Raw genomic sequence first — 13,199 nt, forward strand, 5'->3', positions numbered from 1 at the left:
TAAAAGACAAAAATCAAAAGGTAGAGAAGAGACAGCTAGTGGGAGGAGAGCCTGATTTAAACAAGCAAGCCTCTAAGGTGCTTCTTTTTAAGTCTTGTGAATAATTCTGCTTAACATCTACTTCTTTACCTACTTCAAGAGAAAAAAGTCTGACTGATCAGTTTTTGCTTTTTTATTCTGCCAATAATATTTAAGTATTAATCGTACCTAATTTCTTGGTGGAAGTAAGGGCTAATTCATGGAAACCGAAGTTCCTTTTTCTCTCAAGCATTGTCCAACATGGCACTTCGTATTTGCAAAGCTCCTCACGAAAGCCAGTGAAGCAGATGGTGGATTTCCCACCCACATTAGTTCCAGTGGGCTAGAGTGTGCTGTGGAAACAAACAACCCTAATATTTTAATGTTTTATTTATATTTATTTTGTTCTTGAGGGATTTTTGCTATAGGGCACATGTGCTTGCCAGAGAGGCACAGAGAGATAGACAGAAAGTGAGAAACACACCCTCACACCTCCTGGGCAGATGGCCAGCCACAAACCCTACTCCTCCATTCTCCTCTCAGGATTTTGGGCACTCATGCACACACACCTGGAGTGAGTTTTAAGCCGCTGGCTTCATGACTCAAACCACTGTCAACTACATGGGAGTCCAGCAATGTAACCATCATGCCATCTGCTGGTCCCATATTTCAGTGTTTTAAAAGGAAACAGCAAAGTTAGTTTATTGCTTATGGTTCATACTCTTCATAGGTCACAAAGGTGACCCGTTCAGGACCAAGCTATCAGAGGTGCTATTGTGACACATGCTTTCATGATCAAGAGGTAAGAAAAAGCCTGAGCATAAGCATCGTCTCCCTCACTGTCCACTAGTCAAAGCAGGCCAGAAAGACAAGTTTTACTGGGACAGGAAACAAGCTTCCACACAGAGAGGTAGAAAATATGAATAACCATATTCTCCATGACATGTGACAGTAACGGACTGGACACTCAAAGACTAAGACACTGGCACATGGCTGTGTGGGTACACAGGAGGGGACTCAGGTCTTCTGGTCTCAACATTGTTGGTTAAAGTCTGTTTTATTTAGAGAGAGAGAAAAACTAAGCTAGAGACATACTAAGATAGAGACAGGAACCTCCGACAGAGCTCTCGTGACGCCATCTATCCTTGGCCTCGGTTGACCCAGATCACAGGAACATTCGGGGAAGCCCTGGGACACAGACAGCCAGGACCCCTCCATGTGGATCTGGTTGTGTTGCTGCAGTGCGATTGCCTAGCCCCAGGTTTACTGACACGAGCCATTTTTGTTGCGCTCTCTCTCTCTCTCTGAAAACATACAGGGGGCAGCATTATGGTTCCTGAGTATCACTTGCACTTTTTGGTTTATCAAACGCTTTCATTTTAACATTAAAATCTTACATGTTCTGAGATTCTCCAAGGCACACTGGGGTCATATGCGTATTTGGCTTAATGGTGACTGTAAATGTGACTCTGGAGTTATATAACTGAGTAGGCAGCTGTCTAGTCTAATTTCAGGAGCTGAAAAGACTCCATGAACACACCCTCAGCCCTGTTCCTCAATGCCTGAAGCTCCTCTAATAGCTACTATTATTAATAGTGCTCGTTAATTGAGGTGCTTATGTGTCAGGAATTGTGCTAAGTGCTTTACTTTTACGATCTCACTTAATCCTACAAGGTGAGGAGCGTTAGTGCCCCATTTAATAGATGAGATGTTCATGCTTCTTTTAGTTTCCAAAGTCACACAGTTCACGAGGGATTAAACACTGGTCCTTCTGACTGCCAAATCTAAGCTTTTGACTTTCATGCTCTTCCGAACAGAGGTCACGACTGTAGAGTCCACAATCACATATAAAATGTCCATGCAGATACCCTGAGAGAGGGCCAAGGTCTTAGTAAGGTACAGATAATGTCCTTTAAAGGAAAGTAGTAGGGAAGAGAAAGTTGCTTATGTTAGTTTTTTTTCTTTCTTTCTTTCTTTTTTTTTTTTTTTTTTTTTTTTTTTTTTCTTTTTGGTTGTTTACCCAGAAAGCTAGAAATCACACCCCAGGGGGGATGGCCAGGCCACAATCCCTTCTCCTTCATTCCCCTCTCGGGATCTTGGGCATGCACGCACACACGCCCGGCATGAGTTTAAGTCACAGGGTCTGGGACTCGAACCATGGTTGACTGCATGGGAGTCTAGCGACATAGCCATTACACCAATTGCTGGTCCCTGCTTATGTTAGTTTCTTAAAGTAGCAAAGCACTATGGACTGGGTGGCTTCCATAGCAGAAATGTATTGTCTCTCAGTGCTATGACTGGGAGGTCCAAAATCAACGTGTGTGTCGGGATGGTTCCATGTAAGGGCTGTGACTGTGAGAGAGACTCTGTCGTTTGCCTCCCCGCAGCACCTGGTAGCCTCTGGCATTCCTTGGCATGCACAGGATATTCTCATGTGTCTCTTTATAATATCCCCCCCTTTGCATTCATCTGGGTCCACATCCTCCCATGTCCTTTTTTTTAAAAGAGAGATTTTTTTTTGCTATAGGGCATGTGTGCTTGCCAGAGAGGCCAAGGGAGACAGAAAGCAAGAAATCACCCCCCCCACACACAAGGGGGAATGGCCACACCACAATCCCTTCTCTTTCATTCTCCTCTCAAAATTTTGAGCATGCACTCACACATGCTTGACCTGAGTTTTTAGCTGCCAGGTCTGAGACTTGAATTGCAGTCAACTACGAGGGAGTCCGGTGATGTAACCCTTATGCCCTCTGCTGGTCCCCTTATTTTCCCTTTATGTAAGGATACCATTCATATTAGATTAGGAACTCGGGTTGTTTGGCACAACCTAATCGTAACTACATCTGTCATATTCTTAGGTACTGAGGGCTAGTCCACACATGAAACGCAGGGGACAGATTTAGCCCTGGAAGTCCCTAGTGAGAAACTCACACCTCTGCGTCACTAGGACCAGATCACTGTTGCAGCTGCCCCAGAGGCCACCCAAAGAGGCCCAGCCCAGGAGAAATGAGGGGTTGCTGATACCCCAAGGATGGCTGTGAGGAACAGATTCTGACTAGTGGGAGGTATGGAATTGCAGATGGCTGACTCTATGATTGTGAAAACAACACAGTCATTGGAGAATTCCATGGTCCTAATATGCCTCAGACAAGTGACTGATAACAGGAACACACAGGGAACTCAAGCGGCTTACTTGAAAAAAAAAAATGATTAACCCAATTAAAAGATGGGAAAATGAGCTGAACAAAAATCTCTCTAAGGAAACCATACCAAGAGCCATTTTTGGCTCAACATCCCTCACCATAAGGGAAATGCAGATTAAAACCACAATGAGATACCACTTAACCCCTGTCAGAATGGAGAAGATTAAAAATCAAAAAAGTGGTATGATGCAGGGATGTGGTGAAAGGGGAACTCTCCTACACTGCTGGTGGGGATGTAAACTGGTTCAGCCACTGTGGAGAACAATATGGAGGTTCCTCAAAGATCTACAAATAGAACTACCATTTGACCCAGCAATCCCACTTCTGGGTAACTACCCAAAGGACAGGAGAATGCTCAGTTGGAAAAGCGCTTGCACATCAATGTTTACTGCATGCAGCATTATTCATGATCCCTAAGAGATAGAACCAACCCAAATGTCCACAAACAGATGAATGGATGGAAACAGTGTGGCATATATACTCAGTGATATACAATTCAGCCATAAAAACCAACAAGACCCTGGCTTTTGATAGAATGTGGTTGGATATGGAGGATCCATATGGTCGGATATGGAGGCTTTACTGAGTGAAGCAAGCAGGATATGAAAGAAAGATATTGTACGTATCCACTTAATATATACCGACTATCCACACTTTATGGTAAAGATCAAAATACTGGAGGGCATAAAAGGAATGAAGATAGTTATGGATGCTGAAGACAATGGGGGAACAAGGTGGAAGAAGGGAAGAGTATAGAGAAGGATAGCAAGAGAACAAATAGAGAGGCTTGACAAGAGTGGGACGCAGAAATGGTTTATTACCTGCTGATAACATGTGTAGTATTCTCAACTGGACTGGTCTGAGAAGTATTTCATGTTGGGTAAATTCTTTTTACAAACAAAATGAAATATAATGATTGAATATTTAAAAATAATGAGAATAATAATAATCTGGAAAAATTATGAAAAGCTATTTGATGATGATGATGTGGATAGTAATGTCTTTTCCTTGACTGATATGCAAGGTATTCCTTCTAGAAAAAGAAATGTAATATACTGTAAATATATGTAACTCAATGTAATATAAACAAGATTATGATAATCAATATTTTTTTAAAAAATCTAAAAATAAAACTACAAAAAAAAGAGAACTCCATGGTTTTGAAAGCCTGGGGACTTATTCATCTAGAGAATAAAAAAGAATCTCATAATCTTCCTATAAGCCCCTCCATCCTACCCGCTGGGCTCTGCCTCCCCTCCTTTCTTTTCCTTTGCTCCCCTGGGGTTACTCTCCAGCATAATGCCACAGCTCATAAACTTATGCCTCAGGCTCTGTTTGTTCCAGGAATCCAGGATCAGTACCCTGCAATGAAGGAGGAAAGGCACTTCTAATTTGGAATGCTTTCTTCTACCTTTTAAAGGCATTTTGTGTCATCTTTAAAGTCCCCATCTTCCTGATTGTGGTATATTATCTCCCAAATAATCAGTTTTACATTTTATTTCAGATAATTCACTCAATGGGAAATTGAAGATAAAATATTTATGAAACACATTAGTATTCATGGAAGGTTTTTTTTTTCTCATTACTAAATATATTTTCTGCAAAAAATCTTCTATCATGCTCCCCAAAGGTAGCAGAATTACAGTGAGTAGGGATGAGGGACTATAAAAAAATCTTTCGGAAATAGTTTGCACACTTCCATTTCCCTCTCAACCTTGGCTTCCAAATACCTAAAAGACTTACAGACAAATCGCTTAAAGAGAAATGCACTTGATCTCTGTGGGCTCAAAGGATTTCACAGAATACTAGTGTGTGCCAAAATAAAAGCAGTTATTCTAATGGGAAAACTTTATAAAAATATCATATATATTTGGGCCAGCAGGTGCCACAGTGTTTAAAAGTGCTGGACTCCCACATGGCCAACCGTGGTTCAAGTGCTGGACCGGTGGCTTGGTTTTTCATTTCTCTCTCTCTCTCTCTCACTCTGTTCCTCTCTTGTCAAATTGAAATGAAAAAACAAAGTCAAAAATAAAATAATTATTTTTAAAAAATCATATATATCTTTCATGCCCAGGTATTGGGGATAGCCTTGTAGCATGGGGGACTTAAACATTGAACTCAAAGTTAAGAGACTTTAATCAAGATCTAACTTTATAGTGAACTAGGTATATGACCACATTAACCACTTTAATCTCTCTGGGCTCCAAGTTCCTCATCCCACAAGGTTGGGAAGAAGGGTCCGAATGGTCTTTAACATGCTTTTCAGCACTAATATTCTACACCTTTTGATACACATCAATTATCAATTACAAATGCAGTCAAATCACTGTTCTACTTAGTGAGGAAAAACAATTATTATGGTTGAATGTGTCCCCTAAAAGTTTATGTGCTAGAAATTTAACTGCCACTATATCATAATTAAGAGGGTGGGGATATAATCCAATCATGGTGTTGAAAGATGGGGCATTTGTCACGATGTGTGGGGACTGTGTGGACAAGGAATATCCCAACCGGGGTAACACCTGCTTGGAGAATGAATCCTTCTTGCTGAACTTTACAGGCTGTGCAGTGTGTAATAAGTGAGATTTTATGCTGATCACAAACAAATCCTTGAAAGAAGATGGGGAATAATAACCTACGATCATCTGTGTAAGAATTGTCATCATGTAATAGCCAGGCATGAGTATACGTTCAGTATCATGGATGAATTTCAGGAATATAACATGCCGTGTCTGTTATGTGGCAAAGCTGAAGATACGATCAGTATTCTCCCTGATGACCCCCGAGAGATGACACTGTTGTTCTAAGATCTTTCTGCATTTGGGTTGTAAGTATTTTGGATTGGTTTACAATACAACAAGCTGGGTGGTTTGACCTACTTAATTTATAATGAAAATTCTTTGCATTTTTTTTCCTGCCTAGACTTACCTAAAGAAAAAGTAATTTAAGGGACTGTTATTCTCTAGAGCTGACCTCTTCTGATAAAGCTCTCCATTCACATCAGTACAGCCAGCCAGAGTGATGCACCTTTGTTAGCAGTTACGTGGCCAGAAAATAGCTAGAATGGAAGCCCCAATCCTGGTTTTCAATAAAGGAACCAGGACTCCTTAGAAAACATTACTGATTCTAGGACTGGGGCAAGAAACATACAAGATGAGCCTGGAGCATCTTGTGCTACAAAAAAGAGAAATACTTAAAAAAAATAAAAATAAAAACCAACAATGATTGAGGGTACATCAGAGAAGCAGGAACCAACTGAGGGAGCTACTAGTGACCAAAGCTGGAATTATTTGAGCAACAAGTAGTATTATATTATAACCCACCTCCCCCCAAAAAAGGTGGGACATTTGGGGAGATTAGATCAGGTTGGGGCTCCCACAATTGAATATTAATTGGTTTCTAAGAAGACAGAGACATGGATAGAGAAATGTTTTGTTCAAGCCTTTATCATCTCATGCCTTGTGCTCCTTCTCCCAAGATGACCTTCACCAGATGTGGCCCCTGGGCCTTGGGCCTCTAAAATCATGAGCTCAGTAAACCTCTATTCTTATAAAATACCTAGACTCAGGGTTTTCTGTCACACAGAACTAAAACAATAATCATCCCTAATTTATGTGTAACTATATAGCCTGCTCATGATTTTTTCAGATGAGAATAGATTTGTTAAGACCAACAGAACAATCCTTATTGTTGAACTTGACATAAGAAGCCAGGTTAATGGTGTATGTGTGTGGGGGGGTCGTCCTCTTCATAAAGATGGAGGTATCTCTTAATAAAGATTGCAGAGCTGGCTCCTTGGACTAGTAACAAATGAGCGTAAAGGCCAGACCACAGAAGAATTGCAACAGGAGAAGGAGGCTGTTTCTGCCTGGGAACTTTGCCAGGAACATGCTGGAGCTAAAAGAATAGACCTTGAATTACTTCAGTACTGAAGAACATCTGGGTGCTAAGTACCCAGGAAGCCAAGGAGCACTGTGACAGATGAGGACAGCAAGCTGCACATCCTTGCCTTGACACACCCTGAAGTCTTTTGAAGACAGAAGGCAGGGCTGAGTTAGCTCTTTTAAAGATTGTACTTTTTAAAGAAGGGATTTTTATTTATTTTTAAAGAGATTTTTGCTATAGAGTACGTGCACTCATCAGAGAGACAGAGACAGAAAGCAAGAAATCAGCTCCCGGTGGGATGGCCATGCCATCATCTTTTCTCCTCCATTCTCCTCTCAGGATCTTGGGCACACACACGTGCCCGGTGTCAGTTTGAAGCTACTGGGTCCAGGACTCGAGCCGTAGTCGACTATGTGAAAGTCCAGCAATGTAACAATTATGCCATCTGCTGGTCCCTAAAGAAGGGCTTTCAACTATTTAAACTGAATAAGAAATAAATCCCTCTGGATATCTATTTACCTTTCCCTTTCCCTCTTGCCATCAGATAAGACCTCTTAATAGGAACCAGATGAGCTAGAGACCTAGAAAAGAAACTGCATTCTCTTTGTGTATCTAGTTGAACTGTCAATTTTTTTTAAGTTCTACTCTTGAGGATTCCTACCACAGATAGATAGATTAGACAGGTAGAAGAGGACGCTCTGCAAAAGCAGAAGGAACAGTCTTGAGCTGCCCCTCTTAACCCCTCCAGTGTTTCATGGCACTTCTGAAGGATAAAGTTTAAAAATGTTGGTATAGGGCTGGCCCTATGGTTTTATAGTTAAGGGAGCTGAATCCTACATGGCCAACTGCAGTTCAAATCTTGACCTTGGCAGCTTGAGAAACACCAGGTGCATGTGTGCATGTCCCAAGTCCCAGTAGGGTGGAGGAATAGGAATTGCGGCATGACCACACCCTATTGGGGAGTGCTCTCTCCCCTCATTTCTCTTTGGCAAGTACATGTGCCTTCTAGAAATAAACACAAATGCTGATATTAAGGGTGCACAGCTACATGGTTCCATCAATTGTAGCTCCTCTACCTATTAGCTGTGTAGCTACAGGCATATTACTCAGCCTCTCTGGCAGGATTACTGTGAGGCTTCCATGCAAGAATGAAGGTATGCAGAGCACAAGCAGAGGGCTATGCACACAGAAGTGCCCCATAAATGAGGTGGGATGACAGCATCCTATTAGAATTACAGGAAGTGCCATGGTTGATTCTTTGGCAAATTACAATTCATTCACATTGGGATCTTACCAGCTTCAAACTCATGTAATCAAATAGCTAGAACTATAGGAAAATCAGTTTACTCTCATTGAAAAATCAGTGTGTTGTCCTCAAAGAGTTTTCATTTCAAAACACAAAAAGGAATCCCACCATGTTCTATTCACAATTGGCAAATACCCCTGTAGCCACATCAAATGGCAACATATGGATAGTAATTTCCCTTTCACTTTGCTTTATGCTCTATCACTTTGCAGTAGTCATGAAATGATCATCTTGAAACACCACTACTAAAATCTAATTTCTACCTTGGCAGATTTGTTCTCACACCTTCATCACAATATTTTTCAAGAGATACTCAGGTTACTAGTAAAAATTGCTCACTGTTCAGACGCTATGGAGATACTCACATAAAGTATCTGAGTGGCATTTAAAGTCATTTAACAATATTCAAAGGTAGGCCGTATACTATAGTGGACAAAATTCTAGGGTATGATGAAAGTCTTGGTCTGACTCATGCACTAATGTGTGCTCCAATTGGAATAAGCGTCATTGACCATATTAATAAAATGGATTGTGACATCAACTTCATGGGCATTTGTGAGCTTTTAGAGACCCTGGTAGCATTTAAGAAAGGGACTTGTAAGTTGTAAAGTGTGTTAATTTTTGTTCCATTGGCCATGGTGACAGTCATCGACAACACAAGATTCTTCAACACCAATGCTAGTTAATATTTATAATGAACTTCTGGTGAATTTATGTATACATTTTAGGGGCTTTTTCAGGCTCCATAGTTAAGATGTGTTTTTTTTTTAAGTTAATTTTTTTCTATTGCCTTAATATAGCCATTCACCCCTAGCCTCAGCTAGCCCCAGGTCATAGGAATATGTGTGTTCTGTGTTCTCAGGGTGGTCTCTGGACATGAACTCAGAACCTTTTTATGTGGGTCAGCTTCAAAGAGTGGTATGGTTTAGTAGTGTGCCATCATCTGGCCCTAACGTTTGATTCTTTAAGATAGAAACCACCTGGCATCACCAGATCATGTGGCTATTGTGATGTGGCTATCACCACATCAGCCTGGACTTGCCGATCTTAAGACGAGTACAGGCATTGAGAACCCGGAATGCACATGGGCAGGGTGGACTGCGACTGTGCAGGGAGACACAGCTCAGCACTGTTGGCAGTTCCTAAGATTGCTCCATGCAGATTAGCTGGAGGCATGTGTCGTGTGCTGTTAACTAGGCAGAAGATGCCTTCACTATACCTAGTTTGCACACTGGATGCTTAAAAAGCAGCAGCCGAGCATATCCTATCTATTATCTATTTGCCAGCATAGTCCATAGCACAGAATAGGCATAAAAAATATATGCCAAATGGGACCTGCAGTTGGCATAATGTTTATGTCACTGAACTCCCATGTAGTCGACTGTAGTTCGAGTCCTGGACCCAGTGGCTTAAACTCATGCCGGCCATGTTTGCATGCATGCCCAAGATCCCAAGAGTAGAATGGAGGAGAAGGGATTTTCGTATGGTAACCTTCCCTGGGGGGTGATTTCTCACTTTCTATCTCTCTGTCTTTCTTGTGAGCACATGTGCCCTACAGCAAAAAACTCTCAAAAAAAAAAAAAACACACACACACACACACACACACACACACACACACACACACATATCTATGGAAAGTGAATAAAATAGAACAATTTTAACAAAATACTATAATAAAAGTTATGTGAACATGGTCTCTTTCTTATACTTCATTCACCTACTTTTGTACTATGGTTGACCATGGGTAACTATTAGGTCATTGGAAAACTTATGACACATTTTTGAATAGAAAAACATAGAAAAATATGTCATGACTCTTCTGATGACCCAATAAAACCCACAGGAAGTGAAAAATAAGAACTTTGGGGAACCAGCAGTTAGCGTAATGGCTATGTCACTGGGCTCTCACGTAGTCGACTGCGGTTTGCGTCCCGGACCCCGGGGCTTAAAACTCACGCTGGACACATGTGCGTGCATGCCCAAGATCCCGAGAGGAGAATGGAGGAGAAGGGAGTGCTGCATGAATCACCCCTGGGGGGTGATTTCTCGCTTTCTGTCTCTGTCTCTCTCTGTCTGTCTGGTGAGCGCACGTGCCCTATAGCAAAAAACCTCTCAAAAAAAAAAAAAACAATAAGAACCTTGGACTATATAGTTATATTCAAATCACAGAAGGAGACTATAAATCCCTCTATGATGAAAGGATATGTAGGATGTCATTTCTTGGCCAGGACGTAGTCTAAATACCAGAGGAGAGAAAAGTGTAGGTCAATATGAGTTTGAAATAGCTCCTGACTACAGATTCTTCACACTGTTTTCAGTCAGTTCTCCCAGTTCTCCCTCATGTTATAAGTACTGTTTTCTCCCATTAAACTATCCGATTCTCAAGGATTAGGACCATGTCTGAAATTGTATCATGTCCAGCTCCTGTAGCTTTATTGGAGTTGGGCTTCCTCACTAGAATCTTGATTCCAAAGGGTCTTTGACTTATTTACGGTTCATCACCAGAGCCAAGCATATAACTATGCTCAATGCATATCTTAAATAAATAAATAGATGCATTTGTTTCCTGTTAAAGCACAGCACCTGGTCTACAGTAGACTTTCACTGAAAGTAAACTGAACCCAGACACAATTCTCACCCTGCTCTGCAGACTGTGAGCCAGAGAGTCTGACTGATGAAGGATAGTGGCTAAGGGACCAGTGAAGATCATGATGAAGCTTTGCCAAGGTCTTTCACACTGTCGAGATTTTACTGTCTACTTTGACACTATTAGAACTTTTCCCATTTAACACATCAAATTTGTTTTATATATGGCTACTGACTGCTTTTAAATCATTTTTTTTCCTTCACATTGAGGGCTCTCTGCACTAGGCAATCAGGAGTCTGGAAGCCACAAGTTACTTCTCTCTGCTCTTCAAAAGGAGACAGTATTTATCACACATAAAATGGAGCAACAGCAATCCAGGTATTTTAGGAGACAAGGGTTGACATCCCACTAAATCCCCAGTTGAGAAGAAATAGCATGTTGTATGATGTTTTCAATGATACCCATTATGTCCCAGATACTTGTCTAAAGTCTGGTTCAATATATGATAAGAAATAGGCTTAGGCCCTTTGACAGATGTCTCTAAGTAGTCTTTACCTTTTATCTGATTGGCTCCTTTTAGCTTTAGTTTGAAAAGACAGTTTAAAAAATTATAGCGATCAGAGAATTTAATTTGAGCATAAGCTTGCTTCACAATATCCTAAACAGTTATTTATCTACAGCATAATGCCAGGCTTTTGTTAAAAAATAAAGCACGTTTTTTAAGTAGCTGGAAATGTATCTGTTATGGCTCTGCTCGGGAAGACAATAAATGAGAAGTCCTGGACTTCAATATATAATATTTCCCTTACTTATTTTTCTGGAAAGAAAAAATATATATAAGAACATACTGATCAAAGAGACTACTAATTAAATCTCTCAGTTCCCCAGGGAAAACAACACATACTATACAGTTTGAAATGTAAAATAATGATAAAGGGGACTTCTTGCTGACGACACAAATGTTCTGCATCTCAGAAATAAAAATCTATAAAAGTGTTTTTCTCATAAAATCATCAATACCTTGTTTATTTTATCTTTCAAGGGGTCCCTCAGAATAGCACTTGTCCCAGGGAGGTTGGTTTAATGCAGACCAAGCTCATTCAGGAATCCATTTCCAGGCCATAATCTCTACAAGGTGGGCACTGTGTGTGTGTCATCCATCATTACGTTCCCACCAGATGTAACACGCAGCACAAAGTAGGTGCAAGTAACCCAGTGGGTGATTTTCTGTATCTTCCTTCAGTTCCCAGAAGAACTTCCTAAGCCTTTCCACTAGCCAAAGTCAATCATTTCTCAGCTTCGTGTATTGGGTTGTCAGAAAAATCATGACATGTTTTGCTATACAAAAAATGAGTCATGACTTTCTGGGAAGCCTTTCTGCACAAAAGCCTATCTCCACACATGCATCCTCATTATTAATTCGTACAGAACTCACACTCTCTACCTTGGTTCTACTTACTGTCAAATATTGTTCTACAATTATTTTCTCCAACTCAACCTCAAATCCTCTGAAGGATGAAAACATTAATATCTGTCTACCCCTATAGGACCTAGCAGAGTGTCACGTATTTAGCAGGTACGTCATAAATAATTGGTTACTTGGAACGAAAATTACATGAAATAGACAAAATACACCAATAGTGAAATTTGATAATAAATGGGGCCATATCTCTTAAACATCCTCTCCCTTATCCTAGCCACAAACCACTTCTTATTTCTCATTCAATCTTCTAAATCATGAGGTCCAAAAGCTTCCAAATGAGGAGCAAGCTTTCATCAACTTCATCTCAGTTCTATCACCTCATTTACGAGGTTAGTGAGCCACCTCATCTGTTCACGATGACGTTTGCCAGGGCTACAGAGACTGGGAGGTCACGCCGAGGTTACAAAACAGTAAGATTTAAAGTTCAAGTGCTTAATGAAACAGTCAAGTTCTGACATATAAAGTGTCATTTATAGGAAAATTATTTTGTGGATAAACATAAATGTGTGATTATCTGAGAAAAACAGAGAGAAATATGATTGCACTTAGGAACCTGAACAAGAGGAGTACGTTCATCTGAGGTGAGAATCCTGGGGAATTGCCTTAGCCTGGGGTCTTTCCGAGCAGAGCCTGGCAGAGGTTTCAGTTCAGGTGGTTGACTTAGAAAGTGATCCCAGGCAGCAAGAGAGAGGGATGAGGAAGCAAAACAGGGAAAG

The 13,199-nt window shown here is 40.8% G+C and overlaps 1 long non-coding RNA gene and 1 pseudogene across 2 annotated transcripts in view; one reads left to right on the forward strand and one right to left on the reverse strand.

Moving 5' to 3' along the window:
- The window catches only part of LOC106735127 (uncharacterized), a 137,088-nt gene that overhangs the window by 38,002 nt on the left and 85,887 nt on the right, over positions 1-13,199 (reverse strand). Inside the window, exon 3 of one of the 2 annotated variants that reach the window (XR_001370545.1) lies at positions 214-371. The exons of the other annotated variant lie outside the window; for it this stretch is intronic. This is a non-coding gene — a long non-coding RNA (uncharacterized LOC106735127). Of the gene's footprint in view, positions 1-213; positions 372-13,199 lie in introns of those variants that run through there. 2 annotated transcript variants of the gene reach the window in all.
- On the forward strand, positions 5,636-6,298 carry LOC106735126 (protein Churchill pseudogene; annotated as a pseudogene).

The sequence above is a fragment of the Tupaia chinensis genome, unplaced genomic scaffold, assembly GCF_000334495.1.
Source record: "Tupaia chinensis unplaced genomic scaffold, TupChi_1.0 Scaffold000311_2, whole genome shotgun sequence".
NCBI lineage: Eukaryota > Metazoa > Chordata > Mammalia > Scandentia > Tupaiidae > Tupaia > Tupaia belangeri.